At 37.6% G+C, this 22783-nt stretch overlaps 1 pseudogene; it reads left to right on the top strand.

The window, feature by feature from the left end:
* The first annotated feature begins 21641 nt into the window (after window positions 1-21641).
* LOC113177846 (ORM1-like protein 1) lies at window positions 21642-22309 on the top strand (annotated as a pseudogene).
* The last annotated feature ends 474 nt before the right edge of the window (window positions 22310-22783 follow it).

The following is a 22783-nucleotide window of genomic DNA, read 5'->3' as shown; positions in this document are numbered from 1 at the left end:
ACTTTGCCGAGGTGAATCATGGTGAATTCACTGTGTAGTGCTCCCAGGATGCCAATCTTTTTGCTTTCTCCATGCAAGAAAAAGTACTCATCATCACTAGTCATTAAAGAAATACAAATCAAAACTATAAACCACTTCACAGCTGCTAGGATAGCTAGAATAAGCTAGAATAGAAAACAAGTGTGGTAAGATAGTGGTGAAATTTTGGAATTCTCATATACTGCTGTGGGAAATAAAAATGATGTAGGCACTGGGGAAAGCAGTTTGGTGCTTCCATTAAAAGTTAATGAGTTACCACATGATCTCAATCCTAGTTATACAGCCAAGAAAATTGAAAGTGGATATTCAAACAAAAACTTGAATATTTATGGCAGCATTATTCATAAGGCCAAAAAACAGAAACAACACAAATTCCCATCAACAGATGAGTGTTTAAACAAAATGTGGTATGTTAATACTATGAATTATTATTTTGGGCTGAGGATATAGCTCAATAGTACAGCATTGCCTGGTGTGAGAGTGGTCCTGAATTTGATTCCCAGTACCACACACAAATCACCATGAATTATTATTTAGCCATAACAGGGATAGATTTATGACACAACACGGATTAACCATGAAATAGTATAATATGTTAGAGACAGTAGACACAGCATATAGCATGATGGTATTCGCATGAAATATTCATGTGAATATCCAATATTTAATGAAACAAACAATATTTGTTTTGTGTATAGGCAAACCTAAAAAGTGGTTTAGTAGTTGCCAGAAGCCAGGAGAGAAAGGAATGAGGAATGACTGATAATAGATATAGTCTTTCTTTTGGAGGTGATAAAAAATGATCTAAAATTGGTTGTAGTAATAGATGTACAATTTTGTGAATATGTTAAAAAAACAATGATATGTCTACATTTTTCAAGAACAAATGATATGGTATGTGAATTATATATCAATAATAAAGATAAGATAATTAACACATAGATTTGTTAAAATTTAGGGAAAAGATTGATGGGAAATTTCACAATGTGGGTAAATCAGTGTGAGAATTCTGTGGCTTATGGATTACTATTTACAGCAAAAGTATACAAAGTATATGTTTTGAATGCAACATATGGAACTGGAGTACAAAGCATCTACTATGATTATTCTTGCCCAAAATTGCACCTTGATTAAACCAAATCCATAGATTGAACTGCAAGATCTTCTGTTCATTAAGGAACATATTTTGCACAAGGATGCAAAATATTCTGTAGTGAAATGTAAGAAAGTGAATATTTACAGGACAAATAATAAACCAGTCTCTCATCATAGGCATGGCAAATAAGGGGGCTGTTATGTATTAAAGGAGGAATGGGAGATATTTGAATAAACACTATTTATAATACTTCTTTGGGTTCTAATAAGGTCAAATCAAATTTAAGAGGTATATTTATTTCAAACAGGGAAATTGGATGTTTGTGTTTCATGTACCATTGGACAATAATTGTAATTTTTGTCTGATTCAGTGAGAGTATTTTTTTTTTCTAAAATCCATATGTATGTTATTGTTGGGTTGGTGGTGGTGACTTGGCGGCGATTTGGTGGCGACTTAGTGGGGACTTGGTGGCGACTTAGAACAAAGCAGCCCCTTCAGGAAAGGAACATCAATCAGGTGCCAATGGAAACGCCGAACGCCTGTCAATCATCAGGACCCTCTGGCCAATCCTGGAGTTCAGCCAACTCCCCTGACCAACTCCAACGAGACAAGGGACCCTAAAAACACCTTTTCCTGTCCCAAGCCCTTCCCTTCCTGCTGTAAGCCCCATAAAAGTCCAGTCCGGTCGGGCTTCCATGCGGTTTCTCCTAAGACCCTTCCCCTGTCCCCTCTGTGGGTCTGATCGAGTTCCGCCCTGGAGTGGTATCTCAATAAAGCCTCGTTCAGCGGCCCTTTTAAATCTGCCTCCTTTGGTCGCTGCCTGCCTTGCTTGATCTGACAGTTATAATAGACACTATGGATTGCATAGTCTTTTAGATTTCATACATGAAGGCATATGAAACTTGGAATATACTTTGAAACACACCAATGAAAAATAGCAAATGAAACATAATTGGTTGAATATTCATTACTGTTGAAGCTTGGTGGGTACGTGGAATTTTCCATATGTTGTTTTATTGGCTTTGTTTTAAAGTATCTATGATAAGGAGTGAACAAGAACAGTTGAGAGTAATAATTTGGATACATTACTGAGAAATATGAATGAAAATAACAAAACTGAAAGAGTCAATTATTAGCGGGTCATGATGGAAGTCACCTGTAATTTCAGCTACTTATGAGGCTGAGGCAGGAGGATCAAAAGTTCAAGGCTAGCCTGAGCAATATAGCAAGACTCTCTCTCAAAAATAAAAAAGTAGGGGCTGGAGATGTGGCTCAGCGGTAGCTCGCTCGCCTGGCATGCGTGCGGCCCGGGTTCGATCCTCAGCACCACATACCAACAAGGATGTTGTGTCCGCCGAGAACTAAAAAATAAATATTAAAAATTCTCCCTCTCTCTCTCTCTCTCCTCTCTCACTCTCTCTTTAAAAAAAAAAAAAATAAATAAATAAAAAAGTAGGGCTGGGGGTGTTGGTTGGGTATGTCTCCATGTAGGACTAGAGTCAGATAATTCTTTTCAAGAATTGTAAAATTATTCAACACTTTTTGAGGAGTATGCTATTAATTTTTAATGATAACTCATACCAGAGTGTAAATATGTGGAAGGAAATTCTGAAAGAAGCACACTGTAGGGCTGGGGATATAGCTCCATTGGTAGAGTGCTTGCCTCGTATGCACAAGGCCCTGGGTTCAATCCCTAGAAAAAAAAAAAAAAGAAAGAAAAAGAAGCACACTATAGTGTTAATAAGGTCATATCTGGGAATGATATGAACATTTAGGTTTTTGGCCAAATGTGACTTTCATTAATTCCTTCAACAAACATTTACTAACCTACTGTGTGTGAGATATCTTCTTCATGCTGAAAGTAGAGCCATAAAAGAAACAAAAGAGTCACTACTCAAATGGGCTTCATGTTCCAGTAAGGGAGACTAAGAAAATAGTCAATAAGATACCAATACAACCAATAAGATATCGACATCATGATGGATATACATGAGCTATATAGCAGACTAAGCAGGGAAAGGGGACCCTGAGGTGAGAGTGTGAAATTTGTACCTTCAAGTAAATTGTACATTGAAGGCCTGACTGAGAAGGCTACACTAGAGGAAAGACCTGAGGTAGGCGAAAAAGTTGGAGATCTGAGGAAGAAAGTTGCAATGACAGGCACTGCCTGTACTGCCTACTGATTTTCTCCTTTAAATTTATTATTGATAAATAGCAATGTTCTTCTGAAGAGATGCTGTTTGTTGTTATTGTTTGGCAGTGGAGATTGGCCAGGATAAGGTCAAAATTTCCACGAAGGTTCACACTATGAGGGCATGGCTTAAGGCCCTGGATACTCTGAACAAATTGAGGCTATAGCCACATGTAGTAAGTGTGTGTTTCTATAAAATGAATCTTTTTGGAATGCATGTATAAGCAGATCCTTCCATTAGCCTCTCACTTATGTAGCTTACTGTGGTGTGTGTGTGTGTGTGTGTGTGTGTGTGTGTGTGTGTTTGTGTGTGTGTGAGTGTGTGTGAGTGTGGTGCTAGGGGTGAAACCTAGGGCCTCCTGAATGTTAGGGAAGTATTCTACCACTGAGATGCCCCTTCAGCCCATCATTTACAGCTGCTGTAGTAACAGTACTGTACAAAACCCAAACTTGTTTGATACCTGGTGCCAGGATGGTAACTATTATTGGGATCAATAAGCTATGAGTGGGAGGGCATATCTGTATTTGTAGATGTAGGGTCAACAGGCTATTTATTTCATTGACTTTAGGGACAATGACTTAAGTGAGCAGAAAAGGCTGATCAGTGTCTTTGACCATAAACCTGAAGGCCTGGAGAATACAGCATGAAGTCACTAAGTGGTCACAATGGATTACATCACAATGAACTCCTTGCTATAAAACCCAGATCACTGTGGGACTGAGGTTATTTCTCCTGAGGGTCTGTAGTGGCAAGTAGGGTTCTGAGTGGTGGTGGTGGTTAAATAGTTAAAAAAAATACTGGGCTTTTTGAAAAATGCTGAATTTATACTTTGGAAAATTAGTTTACATCTGTGGCTCAGGTATTCAATAATACTTGTTTTATTTTTCAGGTCACAGTACATTGTAAGCACACCACAGTGTGATTTATAGCTAGTGCTACCCGGCAGAAGTTTGGACTCACTTCAAGCGCATAGGAAAGCTGGATGCTGATTTCACAGCATCCTATAGGTATGTGATACAATTCTCAGTTGTATTTTTGATTGTTGTACCACTTCTATACAATAGGCTCCTCTTTAAAGGTAGGTCTCTCACTGGACTTTCTTTGTTGGTATAGGCATTGTATCCATGTATACTCAATAGCTGTTAATTATTATTATGATGATGATTGTGAGAATCTTCTCTGTGCAATGGGAAAGGTCAACTTAAGTTGGTAAGTTCCAGCACTCCCAAACCAGCTTAAGCTCAAAGCCATTATTTAACTAGAGATGAATTCCTTGATTTTTAGAAGCAAGACTTTCTGATGTGTCTTAATCCACTTTGTACTGCTTCCATGGAGGGTTGGTAGGAATAGTGTGTCCATTAGGCTTCAATCAGTACCTTAGCTTTGTTCTTTTCTAAAAAAACATTTTAATATTTACTTCTTTTACTTGTACACAATATCTTTGTTTTATTTCTTTTTTTATGTGGTGCTGAGGATTGAACCCAGGGCCTCACAAGTACTAGGCAAGTGCTCTATCACTGAGCCACAACCCCAGCCCCTTTAGCTTTGTTCTTAGTGCTCAACACAGAGCAAAGAAAGACAGGGTTATTTCAGTACCCTAAGACCTTTAAATGCTATCACAGTAGCCTGATGAAGCCTTAGAGCTAGGAAAGAATTGAGGTGATCTGTGTGTCCTATGAATTGCTGGTGAAAGGTCCTCTATCATCCTACATTGTACTCTCTGAAGGCTGATCTGAGACTTGTGAAATGTACTCTCTTCTAGGTAAGTAGTTTTACTTATACCTAACTGAAATAGCTATTGTGAGGGATCAAGCATGAACTCATTTGTCATGTCTTTAAGGGGAGAAACCTAGAGCTGTCCAATTCCTGTAACATATTCTCTTCTCCATAGCACACACAGAACAGGCTTAAAGTAATATTTAAAAGTGAGTAGCTTATTTATGATAATACCATTCTTTTGTGATTTTAATTGCAACATATACTTATTGTAGATGATTTTTGAAAGCTTAGTTAGTTTGATGAGGGAACTACCTTCAAATTTTTATATTGGTTTATACTTTCTTATGGATCACAAGGTTGACACACACTCTTCACACTCTTGATGACTTGGGTTAGCTGGCCTAAGGTTCAGCCATTACTGGCCTTTAGTACTTTACTTTGTGCCATGTCCTTATGATTCTGTTCTGTTAAAACCATTAGTGTAAGGTGAGGTAAGGGGCCAGGTGATAAGAGGGTGGTCAGCATCATAAAGCCATTATGACCTCATCAACTTGTCATCTCTGATATTGAGCCAATCATTTTACTTAGTTTCAGTTTCTTCAGCTAATAGGAGAGTCAAATAAATAAGTGTTTCTTAAAATATTATGACCAAGAAGCTGAAGAATGGTGTGGAAATTTTATTTTATAAAAGTACATGTTGACCTACACACAAAAATTCAAGAATTTTAAAGAAACCATTCTTAGTTTTCAATATCCAAACTCAAGTGGCTTGGTGTTTCTTTTAGTTTTACACATATGTGAGTCCAGTGTCATCTATTGTTCAAATCATTTCAGTTCCCTGCCTAAAACTCTCTAATGTTTTTTCTTTAAATTAGAATTTAAAATAACAATACACCACAGCCAACAATCAATAAGATCTGGTTATACTTCCATCATCACTCACTGTTTTCCTCCTTAGCTACTTTGCCCTAGCCACAAAGGTGTGTGTGTGTGTGTGTATATATATATATATATATATATATATATATATATATATATATAATATAAAATTTGGTACCCAGGGGCACTGAACTATTGAGTCACATCCCCAGACCTTTTTATATTTTATTTTGAGACAGGGCCTTGCTAAGTTGCTGAAGTTGATCTCACACTTGAAATCCTCCTGTCTCAACCTCTCAAGTATAGGGGTGTACACCTGTAATCCCAGCAACTCAGGGGGCTGAGGCAGGAAGATCACAAGTTTGAGGCCAACTTCAGTGACTTAGCAAGGTCCTGTTTTAAAACAAAAAGATAAAAGGGTTGGGGATATAGCTAGTGTTAGAGCAGCACCACTGGATTCAATCCCCAGCACTGAAAAAAAATTCTAGCCTGAAAAATGATAAATTTCCTAATATATATTTTTTCAATTTTCAAGAGAGTCTTGTGTCAACTAGCAAACATTGAGAGAAGTATTAAACAAAAAGGAGTACAATTTTCAAAAGGTAAGGCTATATTAGTATTAGATATATTTGGTTTTCAGATAATTTAATCTTATCACATATCCTTTCCTTTCTTTTTTAGAAGACCTTTTTAAAAATTTTTTGGTACCAAGGATTGAACCCAGGGGTACTTAATCACTCAGATACATCCACAACCCTTTTTATTTTTTTATTTTGAGAGAGGGTCCTGCCAAGTTGCTGAGGCTGGCTTTGAGCTTGTGATCCTCCTGCCTCAGATTCCCAAGTCACTGGGATTACAGGTGTGAACCACCACACTTGGCAGTAGTTCTAAGTTCTGATCTCAGTATCAGATCCCATGTATAGTAGTAAAGCCAGACAAACTTACATTGGAGGACACCATCTTTTCAGTGAACTAGCACACAAGGTCATTCGCTGACCATGAATGCCCTGAGGTGGGTTTAAAATTTATACTAAGTAAGAGAGTACAGAAGACTTGGATCAGCTAATATGAAACATTTCTCAGGGACTTCAGTATTAATGAATAAAACAAGAGTATTTCAAATTTGAGTCCAAATATTTATTAACCAGTTTGCTTTACCCACTCTTCCTTCAGACTTGGATTTGAAAGACTTATAATTTCTAAAGGTCAGATATATATTTAACTGAATCAATAGTGAAAGCACTTTGGGGGACATCAAATCATTTTATTGAGGGGTTTGTGGGTAGAGAGGATGGGGTTGAAGAGGACAAGGATATCTGATGGCTTTGTCAGGGCCAGATCTCCCCTGGCTCACCAACACTGAAAAGCTGGAAACACTTGTTGTTCCACATACTCAAAAGTCAATTTGAGACAAGGAGATGTATCAAGGAGAAACAGAAGGAACATCTTTGGGATTTGTGTGTAGCCTTCTAGAATCAAAAGGTAACATTGACAACCAAGGGCAAGGAAGATGTTAACAATATCTCTCTTTAATTGAACTTAAATAGTGTTCGCTCTAAGTGTCATGGCTATAGTCCTGAGAACTCATGAAATGAAAAATGTTCCATTTATTTCACCTATTATTTTGTCTAAAGTTTTCTGGAAACTACACTATTTAAAAAAAATTTTGGGGGCCTGGGGCTGTGGCTCAGCAGTATAGTGCTCACCTAGCACGTGCAAGGCACTAGGTTTGATCCTCAGCACCACATAAAAATAAATAAAATAAAGATATTGTGTCCAACTACAACTGAAAAAATTTGTAGTTGTAGATGGACAGAATGTCTTTATTTTATTTGTTTATTTTTATGTGGTGCTGAGGATTGAACCCAGTGCCTCACGCGTGCTAAGCAAGTGCTCTGCCACTGAGCTATAGCCCCAGCCCTTGGAAACTACATTGTTAACTATGCATTTATGGTGATGATTATTGCAGAATGAAGAATTTAAAGCCTAAATATAAAAACAAGAAGCGATGCCAAAAAAGAAAGAAAAATCGAAGAACTTGGAACAGAATTCCAGTAACACCAAACCCAGGTATTCTGACATGATGTAAAGGAATATATGATGAGAACCAGGCTTTCTGGCAATTTTACCTTTAACTTTATTTATTTGTAGTGCTGGGGATTGAACCCAAGGCCTTGTGCATTCGAGGCAAGCACTCTACCAACTGAGCTATATCGCCAGCCCCCCTTTAACTTTAAATAACTCTACAAATTTGATTTTCCAAGGCAAATCATTTCCATGTAGGGAAAAGACTCAAGTATTAGTTTATTAAACTGCACTAGATATTTTGTGACAGAATATATTACACAAGTAAAGTGTTTTTAAGAGCAAGATATTGTGATTATTTGAAAAGTCAGGCCTGCTGTTGTAACTGTCAGGTTTATTCAGAGAAACAGAACCAATAGGATACGTGTGTGTGTGTGTGTGTGTGTGTGTGTGTTTGTGTGTGTGTGTTGTTCCATAATTTAAAGACCATGCTGTAAAGTAAATAATACTTAAATACTATGATATAGTCAGTGCATCTTAAGTTACCTGATGAGAGAATACATACACACACACACACACACACACACACACACACACACACTCTCACATATGAGATAAGGTTAAGGTCAAATGCTAAGATCTGCAAAGTGACTCAGGAAGCTAGAGGCCTAGGAAATCCTGGATGCTTTAGTTCCAGACTGGCTTTAATATGCCTGAGAATCAGGAAAGCCAATAGTGTAGTTCCCATCTGAAGGTCTGAATGGCCTAGACCCAGGATGAGCCAATGTTTCAGTTTGAGACCAGAGGTTGGAGAAAAGCTGATGCCCCAGTTTGAAGGCAGTCAGGACTGCAGGACTTTCTCGTACTAGGGGAGAATCTTTTTTTTTTTTGTTTTTCTATTTAGACCTTCAATTGATTAGACGAGGCCCACCCCACATTAGGGAGAACAATCTGCTTTACTCAGTATACTAATTTAAATGTTGATTTCATCCCAAAATACTCAGAATAATGTATAACCACATATCCTGGTATTCTATAGCCAAGTCAAGTTTACATAAAATTAAGCATCCCAAGTCCATCCCTTATTAATTTGGTACCTATATACATATCTTTAATATTTAATTTCCAAATAAAGATAATAACAAGGTCATAATTCTACCTAAAATTGTATAAATATTCTCTTTATAAACAAAAAACATGAAATTCTTTCACAAAAAAGGAGGTAAAATCTTTCAGTCATATTTACTCTTTTCCTTGATGTTCCATAATTTGAATACCATGATTTAACATGAATAATACTTAAATACTATGATACAAAGTATAAGTACATCTTAAATCACCTGATAAGGAAATAAGAGGGACAAAAACAAAGAAATTCGAGATACACACACACACACACACACACACTTAAAACGAATGCCTGGGAACCTCACAGCTCAGTCAATTTGACACATAAAATTAATCATCACAACTATATTTCCTTTCATGAAGAAAATCTTCACTCATCTAAATGATCCTCAAAGCTTTTGAGGACCTCTGTAATATAACTACAATAAGGTCAAACCTGTAAACTTTACATTTCTACCTATATTCAGTTTGATTAAAGCTCCCATGCATACTTAAAAATTTCACCAGGTAGTCTACACTTCAGAACTGCTCAAGTATTTTCCCCAGGACAGCTTATATATTGGGAATATATAGAAAATGGGAATATATAGAAAATGAAGATTCATCTTAAAACATTGTATGTACAAGGCTCAGGCCACATAGAATTCATCTTTGTGCATATTTATCATAAAGTCTAATTTCTCAGAGCCAGGTGCAGTGACACACACCTGTAATCCCAGCGATTTGGGAAGCTGAGGCAGGAGGATCGTGAGTAAAACCAGCCTCAGCAGTTAGTGAGGCCCTAGAAACACGCTGCTCAAAATAAAATATAAAAAGGGCTGGGGATGTGGCTCAGTGATTAAGTGTCCTTGGATTCATTCTCTGGTACCAAGAAAAAGTCTAATTTTTCAATTGATTTACTGTGGTACCAGGGATTATACTCAGAACCTTGCACATGCTAGGCTAGCACTCTATCACTGAGCTACATCCCCAGCCTTATAATTTTTCATTATTTTAGAATAGTATTTAACAAGGCCTTTGAGGATGCCAACTTTCCTTGCATTAAATTTTTAGCAAAAGTAGTTATTGTGAAGAGCTTGAAATGCTTATCAGTATAATTCTTTTACAATTACTAGTATTTCTTTTACTATTGATAAATTAATAAAAGCATATAACCTTAAAAATGATCACAAACATTCACTGTTATGTATACTGGGCTCTGTATATTATTGAAACAATTCCAACATTCAAGCATGTTTTTTTATCACTTATGTTATAGGAATCTGGATCCACAGGTTCATCATTGCTTCCAGGATTTCTTACATTGCATCTACTGGCAGATGGAAAGCAGAAGAGTTTCTCCTTGTCCAACTTGTTTATCTGGAATAAATGGGAAACCAGCCTTACCACTACTACCTTTGTTTGAGGACCTCCTTATCTAATACCACCTTTGTTGAAGGACCTCATGATCCAGAATCATTGCTTGTTCTAACTTATGAAACGAATCTGAAATAAATGTCTAAACCCCAAACTCTATGAAAAGATTTTTGAATTGCTTGACTTGAGAATTGGTTGATCAAAGGCAAAACTTTGACTACAGTTTGGGGCATTTTTCTAGTCATTGGTGATCTTTCATGTGTGGACAACTGTGTAGTTGTGTACAGGTTAATGTTAGAGAATATGACTGCTGACACTTTATTTTCTTTGTCATCTCATTGTCTTATGTTCTTTTCTCAGTATAGTATGTCAATAAGTGGAAACTCCATGGAGAATATGGAATTCATATAGAAGGCAAAAGGGAATCCATAATGTTGTATAAGAGCAATTATATCAATTTCCTAGAGGTGCCCTAAGAAATTACCACAAAGTATTACCACAATCTAATTGGATTTAAAAAAATATTTTTTAGTTATAGTTGGACACAATATCTTTATTTTGTTTATTTTTATGTGGTGCTGGGGATCGAACCCAGTGCCTCACACATGACAGGCACTCTACCATTGAGCTACAACCCCAGCCCATAGACCTTTATTTATATGCAGTGCTGAGAAATGAACCCAGTGCCTCACACATGCCAGGCAAGTGCCAACCACTGAGCCCCAGCTCCAACCCTGGGCTTTGATATGGTGCATTAAAAAGTGCCTTTTCCCTGTATATTTACTTAATTACCATCAGTGTTTTTAAAAATGTTTAAAGGTAAACATAGTTCCCATTAACTATGAACTAACTTTCTAATAAAAAATCACTTACCCAGCCCACCATATGGGGAAATGATTCATCCATGTATATTTCTTTTTTAAAATTTTTTTAACTTTTAAATTTTTTTTAATTTTTATTATTAGTTGTTCACAACATTACAAAGCTCTTGACATATCATATTTCATACATTAGAATCAAGTGGGTTATGAACTCCCATTTTTACCCCAAATACAGATTGCAGAATCACATCAGTTACACATCCACATTTTTACATACTGCCATATTAGTGACTGTTGTATTCTGCTACCTTTCCTATCCTCTACTATCCCCCCTCCCCTCCCCTCCCATCTTCTCTCTCTACCCCATCTACTGTAATTCATTTCCCTCCATGTTTGTTATCCCATTCCCCTCACAACCTCTTATATGTAATTTTGTATAACAATGAGGGTCTCCCTCCATTTCCATGCAATTTCCCTTTTTTTCTCCCTTTCCCTCCCACCTCATGTCTCTGTTTAATGTTAATCTTTTCTTCCTGCTCTTCCTCCCTGCTCTGTTCTTAGTTGCTCTCATTATATCAAAGAAGACATTTGGTATTTGTTTTTTAGGGATTGGCTAGCTTCACTAAGCATAATCTCCTATAAAGGAAAAGTAGAATGACAATTTCATATTTAAAATTAATTTGTTCTAATTTGTTATACATGAAAGCAGAATGCATTTCAGTTCATAGTACACAAGTGGAGCACAATTTTTCATTTTTCTGGTTGTACACAAAGTAGAGTCACCATTCGTATCTTCATACATGTACCTAGGGTAATGATGTCCATCTCATTCCACCACCTTTCCTACCCCCATATCCCCTCCCTCCACTTTCCTCCCCTTTGCCCTATCCAAAGTTCCTCCATGCTCCCCCACCCCACCCCCATTATGGATCAGCATCCACACATCAGAGAAAACATCCAGCCTTTGTTTTTTGGGATTGACTTACTTCACTTAGCATGATATTCTCCAATTCCATCCATTTACCTTCAAATGCCATAATTTCATTCTCTTAATGCTGAGTAATATTCCATTGTGTATATATACCAGTTTCTTTATCCATTCATCCATTGAAGGGCATTCAGGTTGGTTCCACAATTTAGTTATTGTGAATTGTGCTCCATGGATGGAGCTGCACAATTTCATTTTTTGGTTTAATTTATCATTTAAGTATATCTAGCATCAGGAAGATCTCATGAATGAATGCCATATTTGTTGACTGTTCAGTTTATGTAGCTTTGTTGTATAATTTGTAACAGCAATTCTATTTCCTTGCCATCGTGCTTCATTGATTTTCATTCTCTGGACAGCCTTTCTGGGATCTGTTCTAATTAAGCACAGTTCTCAGGATACTCTCTTTCCTTTGAATTCAAGTACACATTTCTGCCCTCCTGCTTACAACCACTCAACAAATTTATCTTAGCTGCATTTCATGGTGTTCTTTACTAAGATAATGAACATTTGTATATTTTTTTTTCCTGCAGGAAAAACATAGTTTTTCGCTTTTAAATTCCTTGGTATTATAAAATCATATCATGTCAGAGTTGATGTTGTGAGGTAGTGTCCCCCTTCTCCACATGGGATGTTATCTAGCAGGAAAAGGGTGTAAGCTTGGCAAGGTAGTGTTTCCTCACCTTCTCAACTAGAGAATAAGAGACCGATTTTGGAAGGCAAATATAGAGAATTCTTACAATTTTATGCTGCCTCATCATCCACTTTAAATATGTTTCTTATACTAAAAATAAGGCTTCATCATCCTTAATAACAGTTTTCAATACTATATTTCCTCCAAGTTTCTAATGTGGTTGATATGAATATTTACCTCATAAACTGCATCATGGTGGCCAACTTCCTATAGGACAGCTAGATTATGACCTCCTTGACTCATCCCTCTTACCCCCTACTCCACATGGACTGTGCATATATGCCATAGTGACCACTACTTAATTATAGCATGACCCCCACAAAACTTGTGCTTCATTCCTTTAAATACAATAATCACAACACTACCCAGGAAACCTGCTTGGGTAATGCCCAATAAAATATTGGCCTATGGGTTGGCCCCCCTCTCTCTCTCTGCCCCCCTACCCTCACCTACTAGTTGAGAATACATGTCAGTTTATAATAAAAATGAGGCTCATTTGTTGACTAGAGCCTCCAGTTCTGAGACTGAAATTTGAAATGTATTGGTTTTGAGGTCCTGTACTTTATTAGGAATATTCTTTCAAAGAGATAGGAAGAAGTAACTTTCCATTAACCTCTGTCATGTATGATGGTTATCAGGGCCATCTGCATAGTCTATGAAATCCCACTTTTGTTCATGGAGTTAATTCCAAAGGGCTTTCCAGGTAGTCAAGGAGTCTGGGGGAGGGGTAACTTCCTCCAGTACTCAACATCTATGTTGCTGAGACTGGCTTGAATTCCTGAGCTCAAGTGATCTTCCTGCCTTAGCCTCCCCAGTAGCTGGGATTACAGGTTTGTGCCACCACACCTGGACATCTTTATTTTTTTTAAAGAAAAAATCTGTAGACTGGCTTGTATTTATTGATAACTATTTTTTTTCTTCTCTCTTTGGACACTTACCTGATGATCTCCTGGTGGTGTCAAGTGATCCTTCTTGTAATTGGGGGCCTCTGACTTCTTCCTGTTTGATAGTAAGCAGCCAACACCCTCTTACAGTGTCCCAATTGACCTCATCTGGTTTGGATCATCCCCCACTAGTTCATTGGTGGTAGGATCATTTGGCAAGGCCCCAATCCCTACCAAGCATGAGACTAGGACTTTAACATGTTGATGAGCTGCTGCTTTCAACAGAGTTCAGGGACCCTAGATAGACATTTATATTTCTTTGACACTTTGCCAATTTCCCAAGGGGTCTTGGGAGAGGAGGGGAAGGAAATATTTTAGCTCTTAGTTTGAGTCATCAAGTTCTTTGACACCACAGGCCAGGGGTTAGACCCTCAATAACATATAGGGTAGAAGAATGAAGAAGGCAGAAGCAGGAGGAGGTTCACAATATAGAGATGGCAGGCCTTCATCATATTTCCCTCTGAGTGGCAGCATTGATTTTTGGTTATAAGCTTATTCCCCTTGTTGGGGTTAGGATGTAAATAGTTTGGATATGACCCATTCACTTAGTGGTCACAAGGGGAAGTCTTCTTCTCTTGCTACAAAAATTAATGTCAGCAAAACCAGCTAAGAGCATCACCTAGGTTGGAAGCAACAATCTTATAATCTGATCCACCCTCCTTGACGCCTCATTGCCCAATCTGTGAAGGACTATCTCCACTTGAAGCAAGCCTGCTTATGGTGTCTCTCATAAAGTGTTGCTGTTGCCATTATCAGAATAAATTCTCTTGAACAAAGCAAAGCAACCTAGCACTTCTAGAGTCTAACAAGGATACTTGATCTGTTGATGCTCCTGATTGACTGGAATAGAACACCCTAGAGAGGAAAGTGGTTGCGTAGAAGGTGGGCAAACAGAGCATCCCTAATTTTTTTTTGGTTAAACATTAGAAAGATTAATTTATCATGGGGACATAAGGAGAAAGAGATGGAGAATAAAACTTAATTAATTGTTGAAATACACAATTTCCTCAAAATTGGTGTCCAATGGGGACACCGAAAGGGACATAACTGGTTGGTTCAGAATGACAGCTTACTCCTGCTAAGATGCACCAACTGACAGGAATTTCTACAGATTCTAAAATCCATAATCTGTTAACAGCCATACTGGACTCAGTGCAAATTTTCTGTGGCTAGAACCCCCCGAGTCATCCTCCAAGGGAGGCTGATTATGCACTTGCAATGCGGATAGAGATGGGGGGATAGAAACTCAGCCTTGTGATGAGTACAAGGATACCCCCTATTGTCAACTATGTTGGAGCACCTAATGCTTTAATATCTGGCAAACCAGACAGCAATTTATTTTTTCCCAAAGGGTCTTATTGCCCCTCCCCTCCAGAGCCCCTGGGGCTGAGAGCCTTGTTCAGAAACATGATTTTTGATGTTAATTCTTGCCCTACAGGAGTCTTCTTAATGAAGTCAGGAGGCCAACCTTGTATTACACAATATTGTAATAGTTCAGTGGGTCTCTAAATTTTACAAACATCATAGTCCCAATGAACCCCTCAACTCTTTCCAACCCAAAGGAGGCTACACTAAGCCATGAATCGCAAGAGAACTTCCAAAAGGGAAGCACCACTAAATTCCTAGCTGCTTTCCAACATTTCATTGAGAATTCAGATATGATGCCAACTGCTTTAGAACATATCGATGTGGTTGCTCCCCATGAATGGGACCAGCACTCTGATGCCCAGCTCTTGTTTACAGAGGCACCCTATCTGGATAGGCCACTCCACCCAAGATTCCCCATAAATAGACTCTAGTAGGCTCTGTGCTGGGCCATAAGAACCCAAACAAACTTAGGCTGTGTTGCAGCCTCTCTTCAGTGAGGGGGCGGGATGTCTTTGAGCTCAACCTTGGGAGTGAGTTTCTGTCTCCCATCTTTTTGTAGTTGTTTTTAAAGAGAAGGTTTTTGCTAGGTTGCCCAGGCAGGCCTTGAACTCCTGGGCCCAAGTGTTCCTGTGCTCCAGCTTCCTGAGTAGCTGAGAGTACTGGTATATGCCACTGGGCCCAGTTCTATTGGCTGTATTTATTCACTTTGTGAGAGACATCTTTGGGGTCCTGGCCTCAGAAACTTTGCACTAAATGCAGTAGGGTCTTTAAATAGATTAGGGATTGTAGGTCTTTAGAAATTGCAGCAAGAGGGCTGGGGATGTAGCTCAGTGGTAAAACCCTTGCCTAGCAAGTGTGAGGCCTTGGGTTCAATCCTCAACATCACAAAAAACAGAACAATCAAACAAAGAAACAAACTAAAAACCGAAATAGAAATTCCTGTCAGTTTGACTCTACTTAGAAGGGATAAATAGTAGACACATCATCAATTTCTAAGGGTCCCTGGAAGTATGTGTCAGGCCCAATGAAGACATTCTGCTGCCCTGTTACACAGAAAAGAACATTCCACTACATCTGCTTCAAGGACACCCCCTATTGTCAACTATGTTGGGGCACCTAATGCTTTAACATCTGGCAAACCAGACAGCAATTTATTTTTTCCCAAAGGGTCTTATTGCCCCTCCAGAGCCCCTGGGGCTGAGGGCCTTGTTCAGAAACCTGAGCACCACCCCTCCCTCCCTAAGAAGGATAACCTCTCAAACATGAATGCCATTGAGAAATGAGCTTCCACAATTTACCCTGCGTAAAGATAGGAAGACATTCTTTCATTTCTGTCTTCTGAAGCCTAAATTGATCTTGTAGTAGCATGGAAATTCAACAGGAATATATATGGAGAGTGTCAAAGAATGTATTGTTCTGGAATAAAAAGGGATATCCTTTTATTTCAGCTTTATCAAAGGCAAGATTATGAGAATCTCAAGACAACGCCTGTGATCTAAGCAGATGCCTCCCTCTAGTGGGGATGTTTGATAAAGCAAAACATATCTGGTGCAAAAGTCTTATTCCATTCTGGCTGCTATAGGGAATGTCCTAGAATGGGTAATTTATAAACAACAGAGATTGCTCACACTTCTAGAAGGTAGGCAGTCCAAAAATCAAGCTGCGGTTTGACTTGGTGCTTGATGAAGACTTGTTTCCTGCTTTGAAGATGACACCTTCTTGCTGGATCTTCACATAGTAAAAAGGGCCTTTTTTACTTACCATCAAGCCTCTTTTATAAGTTTATTAATCCCATTCATGAGGGCAGAAGCCTCATAACCTAAGCAACTCCCCAAGACCAGAACTCTTAACACTGTAACATTGGGGATTTAGTTTACTGTGGGGGCACAAAACATTCAAACTATAGCATTGTTTCTTAAATAAATTGTAATCGTTGTAGGGAAAATTTTTTGTGTGCTTCATTGGAAAACCATGCATTATTCAGAGCACAATTTGTTACCTTATTCTGATTATTTGGATTATACTAGGGTTCTCAAGAGAAACAGAGCATATAAACGTAAATTTATTTTTTATCCTGAGAATTGAACCCAGGGGCACTTAACCAATGAGCCACATCAATAGACTATTTTTGTTATTTTGAGTCAGGGTCTTGCTAAGTTGCTTAAGGCCTTGCTAAGTTGCTGACGCTGGCCTCAAACTTGTAATCTTTCTGCTTCAGTCACCTGAGTTGATGAGATTCCAGGTGTGTGCCATCACACCTGGCTCTATATCATTATTTTTTCGTTTTCATGGTGCTGGGGATTGAACCCAGGGCCTTGAGTGTGTGAGGCCAGCACTCTACCAACTGAGCTATATCCCTAGCTGTCTATATTATTTTTTTAAAATAAGAAATTGGCTTACACAATTATTTGCTCATCTGGTGGAGTGTTGTCGCTTGGCCTCTGCCACCCTGGGATCCATTGCCTTGACCTTTTCCAACTTAGTGATTGTAGTTCTTGTAAGATCTGGACTACAGAGAAGAATGCTGATAGAGCCCTTCAAGTCTGCTGGGGCTCCTAATAGGTTTATTTCTCACAGGTTCTGTGAAATGTATGTCTTTTGGGCCCTGGGTAAGCACTTCTCAAATGACAAATCTACTCTCCCCAACATTTCAAACCAATCTTCCTAAGCCTTCAAATTCTAAACCAAGGCAAGGATGCCATTTTTACCTTGTTTACTGTGGATAACATGTATTTTTTAAAAATACTTTTTAGTTATAGACACAATATCTTTATTTTCCTTACTTATTTTTATGGGCCGATTAAGATTGAATTCAGTGCCTCACATGTTCGAGGCAAGCACTCTGCCACTGAGCCACAACCCCAGGCCTGGATAATCTCCTGATCTATGTTTTAGCTAACCAATCAACCAAACTGTTAAACACTTTTTCATTCTTCAAGATACACCTTTAAAAGCACATTCTCTGCTTAGTGAGCCCAAATAAATTCAGTCTGGTCGAATTTCATGTTCTTTTCCCATTTTTCTACATACTAGTAGTATCTATTCCTACAAATGTTCCTCAGATTTTGGTCTCTATAAATCAAGTAGATATTTTATAGTGTTGTATCCCTCATTATGGGTAAATGTCATACATATGTGCATATATATATATGTAGGCATACACACACATATATGACTCACAAAACCCAAAAGGAAAAAAAACCCACAACCTGATGGAAAAATGGGCAGTTGATCTGAATAGTCATTTTCCCAAAGAAGACATCAAAATGGTTAACATTTGTAAAATGCTCAATATCACTGATCCTCAAGGAAATGCAAATGAAAACCATAATGACATATCCCCTCCCATCTGTCAGGATGTTGGGATAGCTATTATCCAAAAGATGAGTGATGGCAAGCATTGGGGAGTGTGTGGACAAAAGTGAATCCTTATACACTATGGTAGGAATGTAAACCAATAGGGCCATTATGGAAAACATTATGAAGTTTCTTCAAAATACTTAAAATAGAATGACCATATCATCCCATAGTTCCTCTTCTGGGTATACACCCCCCCCCCCACCACACACACATGCAATCAGTGTTCGAGGGGGTGGGGAGAGAGACCTGCACTCATATGCATTGAGGCACTATTCACAATATTCAAGATACAGAAACATTAATGTCCGTCAATAGGTGAGTAGTTACAGAAAATGTGGGATATACACAATGGACTTTATTTAGCTTTAACAAAGAACGAGATCATAGCACTTGCAACAACATGTATGAACCTGGAGGACATCATGCTAAGAGAAATAAGAAGACACAGGAAGACAAATAGGGCATCATATCACTTATGTGTGAATTCTAAAAATCTTAGAGATATGAAAAGTGAGGCTAGAATGCCGGGTACCCAATTTAGAGATGTAGGGGACATGGGGAGATATGAGTTAAAGTGTCTAGAGAAATAATGTACAGCATAATGACTATAGTTAATTCCATTGTATTATATAGTGGGAATATTCCAGAAGTGTGGCTTTCGGGTGCCCTCAACACATGCATGTGCACACACGTGTATGCACATGCACATACAAGGTGACTCTCCCGAGAACTGGATGTGTTAATTTGACCATACTGCTCATTTCAGTAAGCATACGTACAGCAAAGCATCATGCTGCATACCTTTATTTAAAAAAACTAAAAATAACTCAAATAGGTCAAATATTATAACATAAAAGCAAAAGCTATAATCTTCTTGGAAGAAAACATATTTTGAAATTTTCATCACTTTGGATTAGGTAATGGACTGTCAGTTATAACACTAGGAGCACAAGGAACAAAATGAAAAATAGAGAAATTAGACTTCATCAATGTTAAACACTTTTGTGCTCCAGAGGGTGCTATCTTTAAAGAAGAAGACAAACCCACAGAATGGAAGAAAATATTTGCTAATATCTTACCTGACAAGGGAATTATATGCATCATATATAAAGTCAAGAGCAAAAGGCAAAAAATCACAAATGAAAGGCAAAATATTTGAATAGACACTATTCCATGAAAGATATGGAAATAGCCGATAGGTACATGGAAAGACAGTAACTTCATCAATCAGTAGTGAAATGCAAGTCAAGTTCAAAATGAGATAATCTCTAACACTAACTTATATACTCACAATAAAATAACTAGATGATAACATGCATAGCCAAGGATGTGGAGAATTGGGAACCCTTACACATTGCTGGTAGGAAGGCATATGGTGTATCTTCTTTGGAAAAGGGTCTGGAAGTTTCTTCAAACCTTTTAACATGGAGTTCCCTATTGCCTAGCAACTAGACTCCTACATACACACCCAAAAGAATTGAAAACTTAGGTCTCTACAGAAATTGGTACAGGAATGTTCAGAGCAACATTATCCATAATAACTCAAATCCAAGAAGTCAAAACAAGTCAAATGTCTATCAACTGATGAATGGATGAACATAATGTATTATACCCATTCAATAGAATATTATTTGGCAAGAAAATATGAATCATATATCAGCCTTCATAAAACATTATGCTAAGTGAAAGAACCAGAAACAAAAACTCACACATTGTATGCTCCTATAAATTATATGAAATATCCAGAATAGGCAAATCCATAATATAAAGTTGCAAGTAGCTGGGCAGGTGAGTGTGGAATGAGTTCTAATTGGCACTGGAGTTGTTTTTGCTTTCATAAATCTTTCCTGAAATTACAGAATGAGGATGGTTCCACAGCCTTGTGAGTATAATAAAACTCACCCCTTTAAAGGGTAACATTTCTGTTGTAGTCATTTTAATAAAAATGAGGCACATTCAACTCTGATTATCACAAAATATTTTATGAAACAGAACATTTTAGCAAAAAATATAAAGAAGAATTTAAGATATCCTCATGTAGACAAAAACTGAGAAGAGTTATTGCTATTAGACCTGTCTTATAAGACAACTAAAGGAAGTCTTCCCGCTGAAGGGACACTGGGTTGATACATGAGAAATCTACATGAAGAAATTAAGGTCACCAGCAAGGGTAACTGCATATGTAACAAGAAAAATTGTAAATACGTGGTTTGTTTATCTCTTTTTCTCCTAATTGATTGAAAAGAGAACTTTTTTAAAAAAGCAAAACATAATTATGTGTTGATAAGCGTAGAGTGCATAACATCAATGTTTATTCATTTAATAACAGCATAAAGGGAAATGACTGACAAAATGATGCTATGTGTCTGAACAAAGACACTACAGTTCTTTCCACCTTTATATGTATCTATAATGTTCCAATTAATGATAAAGAATGGAAGAAATAGAAGTAGACCAATAGAGGATTGAGAGTAGGGATAGGGTAGAGGAGAGGGTAAGAGGAGGCACCTGTACTAAAATGGAGTAAATTAAATTCTATGATGTTTATATATGTCAAAATGAATGTCCAATTATATATGTCCAATTATTATGTATAACTATAGTGGAGTAATAAAAGCATTAAAATAAAATGAAATAAGATATAAAACAACAGCATCATCTTCTGAGAAGTGTTTGTTCAGTTCCTTGGCCCACACCAAGAAAACAATTAATGCAATCAATAAATGGGCCAAGCAAGTGAACAGGCATTTCTCAGAAGATGATGTACAATCAATCAACAAATATATGAAAAAATGTTCAACATCTCTAGCAATTAAAGAAATGCAAATCAAAACTACTCTAAGATTTCTCACTCTAGTCAGAATTTCAGCTATTAAGAATACCAGCAAGGGTGGTGAGTGCGCTAGGACAGTGACGGCTTGAGGTGCCTCGCTGGGGCAGACTTGGCTTTCGAAGCATGAGTGTAAGCTGAGGTTGCCACTGGGCTGGTCTTATGCAGTGCTGGCCACCGGGAACCAGGAGGTGGAGCAAACATGAATGTTGGAGTTGCCCACAGTGAAGTGAATCCAAATACCTGTGTAATGAACAACTGGGGTATGTGGCTGACATATGCATTAGGAGTTGGCTTGCTCCATATTGTCTTTTTATTTATTTATTTATTTATTATTAGTTGTTCAAAACATTACAAAGCTCTTGGCATATCATATTTTATACATTTGATTCAAGTGGATTATGAACTCCCATTTTTACCCCATATACAGATTGCAGAATCATATCAGTTACATGAACTCCCATTTTTACCCCATATACAGATTGCAGAATCATATCAGTTACACATCCACGTTTTTACATACTGCCATACTAGTGTATGCTTCCATATTGTCTTACTCAGCATTCCTTTCTTTAGTGTTCCTATTGCTTGGACCTTAACAAATATTATACATAATCTGGGGATGTATGTATTTTTGCATGCAGTAAAAGGAACACCTTTTGAAACTCCTGACCAAGGTAAAGCAAGGCTCCTAACATCTTCATGGAAGTTTTTCACAATTTCTCCAACAATTCTATATTTTCTGACAAGTTTCTAAACAAAGTATGATTCAACTTACTTCATCCTAACACAGCTTCTCTTCTGAGTGTGCTTATTCCCCAAATGCCACAACTACATGATGTTCGGATCTTTGGAATTAATAGGTATTGAAATGTTTCAAACTGAACAAAATTTTTACAGCTACCGAGTTTCCTGTAAAGAAGGAGTAGTTGGTAAACTGTACGGTTTCTGTGATAATGTGAAATGAGAGGTATCTACATCAGAGGACCACTTGCTGTTTCTTCATATGCTGTCTTGAAGTACAGAATTCTACTAAATGATGCCTCTGTTTAATACATCTGGTATATTTTGGAAGAAAGGCTTTATAGGCAGGCTGGGCAGGCCCAGTGTATAAGTTAATTGCAGTACAGTAAAGGTATAGTAGATAAATCCAAGGAAGTAATACATTTGTAAGAAACTAGGGCCAGCTTAATTATAATGATGGGCATGACATGAGGAAAAGAAAATTTCCAGTCTTTCAGTGACAATTAGTTTAGGCAGACTTAACATGTAAATCGGAATCATCTCTATAAGTTTATTATAGATTACTTTTATTACCATATATATTTCTCTTATATAAGAGGA

Source organism: Urocitellus parryii, chromosome X (assembly GCF_045843805.1).
Source record: "Urocitellus parryii isolate mUroPar1 chromosome X, mUroPar1.hap1, whole genome shotgun sequence".
In the NCBI taxonomy this organism is placed as follows: Eukaryota; Metazoa; Chordata; class Mammalia; order Rodentia; family Sciuridae; genus Urocitellus; species Urocitellus parryii.
This window is presented reverse-complemented; position numbering and strand designations above follow the sequence as displayed.